The sequence below is a fragment of the Apteryx mantelli genome, chromosome 5, assembly GCF_036417845.1.
Source record: "Apteryx mantelli isolate bAptMan1 chromosome 5, bAptMan1.hap1, whole genome shotgun sequence".
NCBI classification, from domain to species: Eukaryota; Metazoa; Chordata; class Aves; order Apterygiformes; family Apterygidae; genus Apteryx; species Apteryx mantelli.
Window position 1 is genome coordinate 17467454 of NC_089982.1, and position 12157 is coordinate 17479610.

General features: G+C 39.9%; 1 protein-coding gene across 1 annotated transcript in view; it reads right to left on the reverse strand.

Annotated features, from left to right (window-relative positions):
* PPP3CA (protein phosphatase 3 catalytic subunit alpha) overlaps nucleotides 1-12157 on the reverse strand; it is a 210853-nt gene that overhangs the window by 110018 nt on the left and 88678 nt on the right. The window lies entirely within an intron of this gene.

A 12157-nucleotide genomic window follows, 5' to 3' on the forward strand; every position in this document is an offset into this window, starting at 1 on the left:
CACACACACACTTATATGTGTATACATACATACATATTATACATACATACACACACACACAGGCCTATGACTGTAGCAACAGCTGGAGACCGCTGCGTTCTGGTCTTCCCGCAATGGTTTGCCATGCTCTTGCACAGGAAAGCCTCATGGCCTTGACGGCAGCTACACGAGGACGCACCAGACGTTATCAGAGGCATACCACCAGGTGGCATCTTCAGTTACATTTTAAACAGCTAATGGCTTCAGAAGTAGGCTGTGCATTTGATATAGTCTTCGCATTCTGTGGCTTCTGTGGCCACAAAAAGCAGAAGCCACTCTTGCACCCCTCAATTACTAGCCGTGATCTGAAAGATGTTTTTGCATTGCTAAAATGGCCAGCTTCCTGCGAGTACACTTACTCCCTCCCCAGAAACCCAGGGAACCACAGAAATATTCTGCATCTTGCTTTGCCAGTGACCTCTCCCCGCGCTTCTCCTTAACACCTCTTCTCTAATTTTACAACAAAATCCAAACACACCTTGTCCACAGAGTCAAATAAAACTTACCTTCTTTGACATTCTTTTGCATTGCTTTATGACTAGGAGGAAAACTCTATTTTATTAATAAAAAAAAAAAAAAGCCAATTGTCTGATTCTACTCTGTCAAAAAGCTCATAGCTGGTGCAATGCCATTGATTTCCACAGGGGGTCTGCTGATCTACACAGGATCTAATTACATAAGATTCTGGCCCTCTAAATTAAGCAGCACTTTTGACCATAAGTAACCTTCATATGTGTTTGAAAATAAAGTTTTCACACTATAATTAGCAAGTCTATTTCCAGTAGCAGATACCTTACTAAAAAAGCCATGTGATTCTAACAGTACCAGTAGACTACAAACCTATTTTTAATCTGTTGCAAGCAATCATTAAAATAACAAGTGTAACATACAGAAAAGAAAAGAAACCCTCAGATCCCTATCATGATTATTTTATTGGTTTTAAAGAGCAACCTGTCTCACTTCAGCACTGGGTTACCGTGCTAATCTCATTTCAAGTCATATCTTGGCTAAATGGCTATCACCTGACATTGGCTCTAATAATTAATTGCAGATTTTAAAGACATGTATTTTCTAGCTTTTTCTCATGTGAAGGTGAGCTTTTCCTCAAAGGAGTTTTAACCTTTCAACCACAGTTTTTGAGTTTGTTTGGGAAAAAAATATAACCTAGTTTTAAGTATGTTGGCTAATCTCACAAACAGCTCTTAAGACTGTTTCTCTTCACTTTTAATTTTGTACCTGCACTGAGGCTAGCTTTCCGCCTTTTCCTTCCAGTCTGATAAAAAACAAAGCAAATGAAGTGGAACAGAGAAGCAACATTAGCTTTCATAAATTATTGTTTTAGACAACTCTGGTTTCTTATAAGGACTATTGCTTGTGACAGAAAGTAAGCCAAGCAGAAAGAAAATGAAGTGCTCATGCAGTGCCACTTCACCGAGGGATGAAGTCACAGGACTGATTTCTGTGACCACGAGCAATGCCTGCAGCCCACGCTGCCGCTCTGCAGTTCTCAGACCGAATAGAGAGAGGGCACTGAACACAGAAGAGAACATGCAGGAAGGATAAACTGCAGCGTGCTTGTTTCTTTTTTTTTTTTTTCTTTTTTTTAAGTTTACAGATTTAAAATGATTTTTTAAGTCTTCTTTATTAATACAGATTAATCAAGAATAAGTCTGACAGTCCACTCAATTTAATCTCCTTGATTATTCAGGAAAAGCTATCTTTTCTCTGGCTGGTTAAACTCCTATAGTGAACTCTCATCAGCAGTTCATTTTGATTTCCGAGTTCAATCTATTTTGATTGAAACAATCCTCTTGTGGTATTCCCCACTTGTAGAGGCAGAATCTTTTTGTAGAGGTAGATGGGGGGCAGGGAGGAAGAAGGGAATAAAAGTGAGTCAAATATTGAACACAGCAACTTTCAAAAGTAACTTCTGAAAGCAATGCTGCTGCTGCTGCACCTAGCGAGCCCAGAGGAATCTCTGCAGTGCTCCTCTCGCGCTGAGCACCAAGGACCCGTTTCCATTCTTGGCCACAGGCTCTAGAACTGGAGCTTAATCCACTGCCCTTGTGCCCTTGGCTTGCCCGTTTTAAAGATGATGATGATGTAGCTGGATCCAAAACAAACCAAGAAAACCCACAAAAAGCAACACCACTCACTTTCTAAAGTGCTTCAAGACAACTGCTGAACTCAATGGATTATTTACACAAAGCATTTATTATTATCATTTATGCAATAAAGGCAGGCAAAATGGCATAGGACTTGGATTCCTCTTCAAATTTTAATTCTTGCCAAGCCTTCTTCAGAGGACAAGAAAAAAGATACTCCTTCCTTATCAAAAATACTTTCTCAGGAAGTAATTAGCATCTTGAGTGGTATTAATACCATTTCAACTAGATTTAGATGCCCAGTCCCAAGGAAAAGAAGCAGAGGCCAACACAGTAATTCTGGAAAAAGCAGCAAGGACCAATTTGAAACTCAGTCCCCATTTAATGCTTTGAAGCCCTAAAAAGGCACATAAGGACCCTATGGGTCAGGACAACATTTTATGGCTTGACATCCTACCAGTACAAGTAATGCACGCTATCCCCACAGTGCCCTGGGAGCGGCATTTACCAAGACCCTCTGAAACTAACTGGAATTTGAAAATACGCTCCTGCTCCGCACCATGAATCTTAACAATTGGGGAACACATTTAGAGAGCATGGTTTTTACAGAGTTTAAAGACAATTCTAAACTATTAGATTTTTAAAACCTAACTAAAATGTTTTGAACTATAACATTTTTTCCATTTAAAGAGGCAAAAATCTTCACAGAGATTATCGTATACATTTGAAAATCATTCTACAAATTCTTATCGGGATAAAATGCAGAAAATTGAATAGAGACAACATTTGCCTCAGCTCTAGGAGTATTTCTTAGAATACTTAAAATGCCAATGAAAAGGCATCTAAAGGCAGGAAGAAGTAGAAAAAGAACCCATCCCAGAATAACATAATCTTTCCTTAGACAAGCATCATGCCCAACTTCTAGTGCTACCTGAGTCCTGCTCTGAGTTATGACTGGTACCGTCTCTAACCTCTCTCAGGGCAGGCTGTGCTAGGCGCCTCCTGCGCGCTCGCCAGGGCATCACAAGGCGGCTCTGGTGCCTGAAGGCTGGGCACACACCTGCAAGCACAGTGCAAGGCAAGAGGCAGCTGCTGCTGTTTCCAAAAGTGCAACTGGACTCTGAACAGTAGGGGCACACATCTGTACAGCAATTCCCAAATCACATAAACACAGTGGTTTATCTCATCAGGATACAGTCTCCAAGTGGCAATTATCAGCTAACAAAAAGACGCTGTTTGTCTCTGTCTTGCTATTAGTCCACCCCCTCACACTCCTCCAGTTCCTTTTTTCCTCTTTCATAACTGTTCCCAGCTTGACGGCTATACTATAGCTGCTCCACAATCGCTGCAGGTATGGTATGAATAGCACAGAATCCCCCTTCCCTCCATACACAAAAATCTTTATCCTCTATTATCTTACACACACAAAAGGAAAAAAATGTGGGGAACTTGAATTTGTGCAAAACTATCAGACTTTTATTTTGCTGGGGGGGGGGCGGGAATGGAATAAAAAGGGAAACAATATGCTGGAATTCCCCTCTTCCCCGTTCTGTGTCTCACTCATGTCAGGAGCTGCTCCAGCCAAAACGGGAGAGCAGGGAATGTGGGTGGCTGTGATTTCAGCACAGTGATCCCACTGGATTCCCACCCTGCTTCCCCAATACAAGCGACAACTTGAGATTGAGCTAAATTAACCTGAGGCCAGAATCAAAAGAAGAAATAATTAGGCAAAGCAAAGAGAACACAAAAGCTAAGAACAAAGCACCTCTTTACTTCTAAAGAGTATTATTATACAGTGCAAATATCATGGTGATTTTAGAGGAAGAAATCAAGTGTCAAGGATTTAGAACTATCAAACTCTAACTCAAGTTGTGCCCCTGATTACATAATTGCAAAGCAAAGATAAAAGCTGCTTCACAAGTTTCATTTCTCTCCCCCCCCCCAAAAAAAAATCTTTGAGAAGCTAAAAGAAATACCACTCCTATGACAGCACATGTCCTTGTGGAGTAGCCGTAGAAGAAATGCTAACATGCTATATTGTGCTATAAATATTTATATGCGGAAGAAGTATTCACACACTGAATAAGATAAAAATGAGATGGTCAGAACAAAGCCCTAAGAAAATTTATAGATTTGCAAGCATTTGTTTTTGTATTTTTGTGGGTGGTTATTTTTTATTCAATTCAACTTCTGTGCTGAATTGATGCCAATACGTATTTGCTCCTCCATTTCACAGCATCAAATTAAGCTACATTTCTGAAGGGAATCTAAGATTCAATCATTTCACTTCAACTTATTTGACTATATGATTTTTGCACCAAAACAAATTAACTATAAATGGATTATTTCTAAGGAGTAACAAGTGAGGTAGTTGTAAAGGATAGAGTCTGTAGTATCCACTGTCTTGCCAATAAAGATGGATTTAAGCAGCTGCTACTAGAAAACATCAGCTCTGCCAAAATGTCAGATGCTAATGTCTGAAGCAGCTCAATTAAACTACAAGATGCAATCACTTTGTTCTACCAGGAATCCAGGCAGGCACGTTTCAATCCCTATCTGGAACCAACAGATGCATTTAGGGAAGGAATAGATCCAAAAAAATTGAGTACACGCAGCCTTGCATCTTCGCTTTCTTTTGGAAGTCCCAGTTTTTAAGCCAGAAGTGCCTTGGTATATTGAGAGCTCCCAATAAAGCATGCAAAGGAGCTGCAGCATGGCAGTTTCAATCAGCAATCCCATTAAAAGATCCAGTCTGGTTCACTTTAGCTGTTAAGCAGTATGTTTAGATCATAAATTATTTTTACCTGTACTTTAATGTGCAGGTTTTCTGTATTTTAATAACCTATTAAACAGTGATATGCTAAGGCAAAGAATTATTAGAACAGCAAACTGCACTCAAAATTGTTGCAGAAATGCATACATTGAGAAAAGAGTTTTGTTTTTTTTTCAAAAAAAAGCAAAATTTTTTTCATATAGTCTAATCTATGTATTAAGTCAGAGAACACACCTGCCTTACACAGGCATGTAAAAGCAACGGACTATCATTTGTTTTCAAGAAGAATGCAAGAGTAGATAGTGCAACTGATACTTTCTGTTTCCTCCTCTTCCACAGTTTGTAATTACCTGTAGTGTTGAAATCATTATTTACGCACATGAGACCCAGAATTGATGTTTAAGGTAGAAACAAGTAAAAGTTTCAACCTAACATTCACCTCTCTTCAGCACAAGCTAAGTTTCCTATGAGAGAGAGGAATTAATTGCAGGCAATTTTTTTGGAATATTTGCTGAAATTAATCTGGAAGTATTTGCTGAAATGAATATTGCTGAAAATTGGTGGTCTCAGTCCACTCGGGGAATGTATGCCAGTATAATGCGGAAACTTAAATTGATGTAGGTGTACCAGGAACATGGAAATCTCAGTCACTTTATGGCTTGAATGAACAAAATATTAGCATGTTCTGACAGTGACTAGCAATACAGTTAAAACTGTTTAAGAAGTTACTGCATCTCACAACTGAAAGATACCACTCCGTGGCTGAGACACAGAGCAAATAGTGTCATACTGTAACCAGAAGACATGAACTACTCACTGTGCAGTTTTGGAATTTGATCATTTGAATGCTTTTTCTGATACGCAAAAGTAAATATTTTAGTTATAACAGTAGTTTGGAAATTCAATAGTCTCCTCAACAGTAATCACAGTACATTAGGTTTAGAGTATAAATTAAATTACTGAAGTGTGAAATAGACAAGTTTTAACTAAAATTGCTTTTACTGAAATGTTAATTTCAGACAAACTTTGATGCTCTGCTAATATAGATAGATCTTGCATTACTTGTAGGCCCCTAATAAGCAATCTTGTTTATTTTCCACACTGGAATTCTATCTTGAACTGCTCCAAATATAAAAAACAGAAAAAAAATATTTTAGCTTGGTTCTCCAATTGCAGCAGATCATTTAAGTGTGTGCTACAGTTGGATGTAATTTTAAATGTTACTGCCTTTTTACCGTAATGCGAGCATGAACACTTTTATTAGCTTGCCTTAGCATTGATCACTTTAGCTAGAAGGTCCTGACACTTACAAAGTTTTAACTCATGCAGCACTGGCAGCCTATTGACATTATTTTATGCTACCAAGTGAAAGAAATTAGGTAAAGGAAAAACATACGCGGAACATGACTAAATGTTCAGACCCTAGAGGCCCTCTTATCACACAGAATAACTTCCCCAGGGAGTATTTGGAAGCCTCAAAGATCATAAAGGCTAGAAAGAACAAAACAGTGGAGAATCAGCCCCTACTGGCAGGAAAGGGCTTTCCCTCTACGGTCTTTTTATGGGCCTAGAATGCACAAAGGCCTCTGAAGGCCATCAGAGCTGCCTACGGTTGTTCCCACTCAGGCCACACTCAGGTGGCTGCGACCCCCCTCCCACTCCCCACCCCATAAGTTTAGAAATCATTTGCACCAGCTCTCAATGTCCTCACTACAATGCAAACATTACAGACAAAGGAAGTATTAAAGTTGTATTTCCATACCACTGTGACGTTCAACTAAGCCAGTGTTCCTCCCCCCCCCACCCCCCCAAAATACAGTCAAGCTGAAACTAGGTATATCACCCCTCAACATGAACAAGACCAGTACTTACATTCCTATAAGAAATACACATGCCCTACCTGAAATTATGCAACACGAAGGGAACAGCGAGAAAGGCTCTGCAAGCCACAGTTTTCTTTGCATCTACAACATCCATAAACATGGGAGCTGCAAAACTAGGACTAATAGAGAAACCCAATATGGCCAAGGAACAGACCTGCAGAGACTGAGACAATTGTTTCCCTTTCTTCTATAAAACTTTCTACACAGCCACATCAAGCTTTTATTCTGCCTTCATCTGGTGCTTGCCTTTCTGCACATACTAAGTTGCAGGCACCTGGCATTCCAGGAAGCTTTCAGCAGAGGACAGCACTCAGTTAAGGCTTTCTCCAGAAAGCATCTGAAGGTTTAGATCAAGAAGATGCATTTGTTTTACCTAATTTCCAATTTTCCTAAATGGGGGACTGAGAGATGCCACCCCTGTGCCTGCACGTGGCCTGGCTGTTGTCACCAAGCCAGAAGCTATTGTCACTGCTACTGCTGGCGATGGTACCCATACAAGCAGAACTGAGAGCATCTGTCCTGTGCAGTTGCCTGTGTAATGTCCATGCATTGCACATAAATACCATATGCAAAAAAGCATAAGTTTATAAAAAGGAATATGGCTTAGATTTCTGTGTTCTTGGTTTACTAGAGGAAAGTCTGTTAATAATGATGGGCAGAGGCTAACCAAAACGAGTGCACACTGAGAGATGTCACATGTTACAGGCAGAGACAAAGCACACATTCATTACTTTTAAAATAGATATCAACAGGAAAAAAGGACTTACCTTAAAAACCCAACACACATATCTTACAAGTATATTCACTTGTGCAATCAAATATGCAAGCTATGCCATGTCATTTTCATTCAGCATCTTTAAACCTAATGGTATCATCAAGAAATATAGTCCAAAAGGTATAGGTAAAGTCATGTAACAACAGATATTGGACAAACCTAGCACTTAGAGTCTCAGTTTCAAATATACCATTTCCTCTGTAGTTGAGTAAGTAGTTTAAGACGTGTAAGCTAGAATCACAGAATAATTAAGGCTGAAAGGTCATCTAGTGCAACCCACTCTGCTCAAAATAGGGCCAAATTCAAAATTAGATACAGCTTCCAAGCTGGAATCGGCTGCTGTCATCAGTTACTTTGCTGTTGAAATCAACTTCAGTAATGTGACCTTTGGCCTCTTGTATTTTATCCCATCCCTTCCAGATTAATAAAACTATTTAACCCTTTGTAGCTGGTGGCAATTTCTGCAGATGTAGGAGAACACTAATGCAGCATGTTCCAAAAGTGCAGTTTCGGTTGCTTTGAAAAGGGCCAATAAACTGTGGTCCATTTAATGTCAATAAATCATATACCTGGTCAGTAAAGCAAACAAACGCTGGCAAAAAAGAACTCCATATTTAAGATGTGACAGAATTAAGGTTTCAAGTACAACCTCTTTTACATATGCATTATGCTACACATTCCTTAATTATATAGTCACTTTCTGCTCTTTTCCATGTATCAAACAGAATGAACCGTACTCATGCAGTGAGCAACTATTCAAGTTGTGTTCTGCTCACTTGTATGAAATATGCTTTAGTTACGGAAGTTTTAGAAACCTTACTCTGAAGACAGCATGATCAACTTGCTTGCACACTTTCAGCAACACTCAGCATAACAGTATCTCACCATTCCAAAAGACGTGAATTACTGCCTTCCCAACACACGTGAGCCAAAATGCCCATTTTACAGACTGGGAGCCAAGCAAGGCAACATTCATGCCAAAGGCTTCACCTAAATTTGTTTTTCTGACATAACATATTCAGAACCTAAAGAACTTATCATTGTACAGATAATTCTATAATATAAGAAAGTATATACACACATACCCATGCACAAAAAAACCCACATACCTGTGCATTAAGGTCAAAGGGACACATGCTTAGCATGGAGTTAAGAGTGTTCAGTACCTGGCAGATTTTAGACCTGCAAGTGAAGCCCCCATAAAAACAAGCAGGTAACTTGCTAGCCATTATGCAAAGGGTAGTGTAAGTCACTTGCCCAAACTTATTCTGTTTAAGAATGAACCTATATAATAAGATCACATTAAGTTAGCCTGGCAATCCTAATCCTGGCATTTCCAACAGTGCTTGGAAGTGTTACTTCAGTAAATATTGCAGTCAGGGAGGTTCAGAGCTACACTTCTACAGCCTTAAAAAAAAGAGGCAATTTGTCCATGTGTCATTATACTGCTGTGTACATAAAATAGGTCAGGAAATCCTAAAGCTGTCATACCAACATCTTTCATCTGAATGCTGAACAGCTGTAGTCTAATGGTAAATCAACCTCATTAAACCCATGACCTTGAAACAAAGACCACATACCTCTAAGAAAGGAGGGTGCAGAGGAAGAAGTCAGGGAAGAATCCCCCCATGGAGGGCAGCAGCACCCCCTTTCCCTGCTGTCTGTCTGCTCCCTTGGGGCTGGAGCTGACGTGGGTATTCCCACAATGTTGCAGGCAGCCTGAAAGCACCCCGTAAGCCCAGCGCCCCTGGCTTGCTTCTTCCCCCAGCCGGGGACTTGGATGGGCCTACAACCCTCTGCCAGCACCTCGCTGCTGCCAGTCACAAGACACAGGTCTATACTGGTAGCTTCTCCAACCACAGCTCTCACTCTGCAACCAGATCCACTCCTCCAGGTGCTCCCAGCATCTCCCAGTCCACATGCCTTGCCTAGCTAGCCCCAATACCCCATCAACCTCTTCTGCTTATTCTCCTACTTTGCCTGCCCAGCCACTCTCCATCACCCTCCGACTCAATCTCTTGACCATTTCCCTGTCTCCATGCTTTCTATCTCCAACATACACTTTTGGCCAAGTCAAGTGTCCAGTCTCACCCATTTCCCTGTTGTCTGCTCAGCAGTCCCTGTCACTGTTTTCAGTCCTGACTTCCAGCCTTTCCCTCCAAGCATTCACTTTCTTTTTTTTTTTACCCTGTTCTCTCCCACTATCCCAATTCACAATCAGAAAAAAAAGAAAAACCCAACAACAAAAAAAACAACCCCATCACTTCCTAGATGCCAGAAAAGGTCCCTTTTAGCACAGGAGTTATGATCTCTCTTCTTAGTTCAGGCTCTGTTCAGAATCATACCTAGCAAGCAAAAAGCAGCCCTGAGTTACACTTCAGGAATGGTTCACCTTCCTTATGAGCCAGAACTGCAGCAAACTAAGGCTATGCAAATTTGAGCTAAGGTCCAAATGAACTCATCAGCAATTTTTCAGAAGACTTATTATAACCTAGCCAAATCTGAAAACAAAATGTATTAATTCAGAATGACAATCACAGTGCTTTCAGCTAACCACAGATCCAGAAGAAGTTTTACATGTAAACACAAATAATGGATTGTGTGTTCCACATTAAGATGCCTTTCAGGATTTCTCTCTTCAATTACACAAATCTTGTCCTCCTATGTACCCATTTTATTTCAAGTGATTTTGCACATAAACTGAGGTCTAGGATATTTTTTGAGGACAATTATCTTATCCCTCAAAATTAACAGAAGATAAATTCCAAACTAAGGAGTAGGTACCCAAGGCTTTAAGAAAAACTTTTCATGTTCTTTAACATTTATCAAGAACATGACGGATACCAGGAGTTCCTGGACTAATCCACAATGCTCTTACTTCAACAGTTATGGTCTTCTCTCTCTTCTCTTTGATGATCATCTTCTCATTAACCAGCTACAGGCATATGTTTCTGAAAGATGAATGCATGTGCCACAAACAATCCCGTATTAATCATTAATGACTGTCACTCTTCCACAGGTTTGTTTGCCCTATCTAAAATCTATTTTCCTCTCCATTGTATCAGTATTTTTGTTTGTTCTTCTATATGTTTGAAAAAGCATTTGCTCCACTCCAGTTATTTCTTGACTGCCTGTATTCCTTACACTTTCACCAGATCATCAGTCAATTGATATTCTCTTTATCCAGTCATCTGCTGTCCTATTCCTAATACAGAGCAAATTGCCAGGTCCACAAGGTGCCTCACAAGCTTTTCCAGCCTCCTTTCAGATTTTTTTTCTTCTTTTGATGATCACTCATTACTCCAGCTTTCATGTTTCTTCACACAGAACATTAGCACTTCTCAGCTACCCCACTAACAAGCATTAGGAGTCCACCTTTCCTACATTAGCTTAAAAGAGAATAACTTTCAGCCACCCTGAAGAATACTGCAATATCACAAATCACTGTATGAGAATAATTTTAAAAGCAGGAACAAAGCAAGACATAGGCTCAACTGAAAAAAGAATCAAAGACTTAAACTATACCAATGATCTACAGTGGGGGTAAACTTCAGGAGATTAATCACCAAAACTCAATTCAGAACAATTCAGACACCTTCAAAAGCATTTAAGGAAAAAAAAGAGGGGGGGGGAGGGAGAATGTCAAAGATGAACTTATGGAAAGCAGTTGGGACAGAGTAGACCTGTCCTCTGACAGCCTGTATGTCTCAATGGATTAAAAAAAAAAAAAAAAAAAAAATCAAAAACCACAAAGACAGAAAAGGTAGAATGGTAGAAAGGTAGAATGACAGAAAGGTAGAATTTCTGCACATTATATCGCTCAGTTCAGGACCGCACTGTTGCATCTCTAGAACTTCTTCCATTTCATGCCCAGAAAAGTCTGTATTCCTCCTTTTAAGGAAATGCCTGTAGGATTCTATCCTATTCTCTTCTCAGTCTGTTCAGAGGAGCCTTTTATTCCTCCTATTTCCTTTATTCATCCATGAGCTGCAACATGATTGACACCTTTTCCACCAGAATGATAGGGCAGCATGACAAGCTATTACTACACAAGAAGATACCCATTCCCTCCCCAGGTCAGCCTAGAATCCCCTACTTGGATGTCACTTGAAGAATTACAAGCTTTAATAACTTTTAAATCATTCTAGTCCAGACACTACCCTCTCTAGTTTTGGAGAGGGTTTCCTGAAAATGAAGCATTCACTACTTCTCTATAGTTTTTGGTGAATGCTGCCAGTACTGATCACAAAGACTGGTAACCCTTCTTCTTCTGCAACAGAAGAACCTATTTCTTTGGCTCTTGTCAGGGCTTCCCAGAAACAAAAGTGACAAAAGGACCTGCCATCTTAAAACAAGCTTTATGGTTAGGGTTCATCATTTAGGCTGGCTGGAATTAGCAATCTTTTGCCCCACAACTAACTTTCTATGCTACAAATAGGCTTCCTGCCAAAAATACGTTCACCTTTGATAACAGCAACAAAAAAGGGAAGGGGGGGGGTCACATTAGAGCAAGCAAATGCATTCATATGTTCAGAATACACTCTGAGGCAGGAGACAATTAGAGAAGGAAGTACAAAGCATA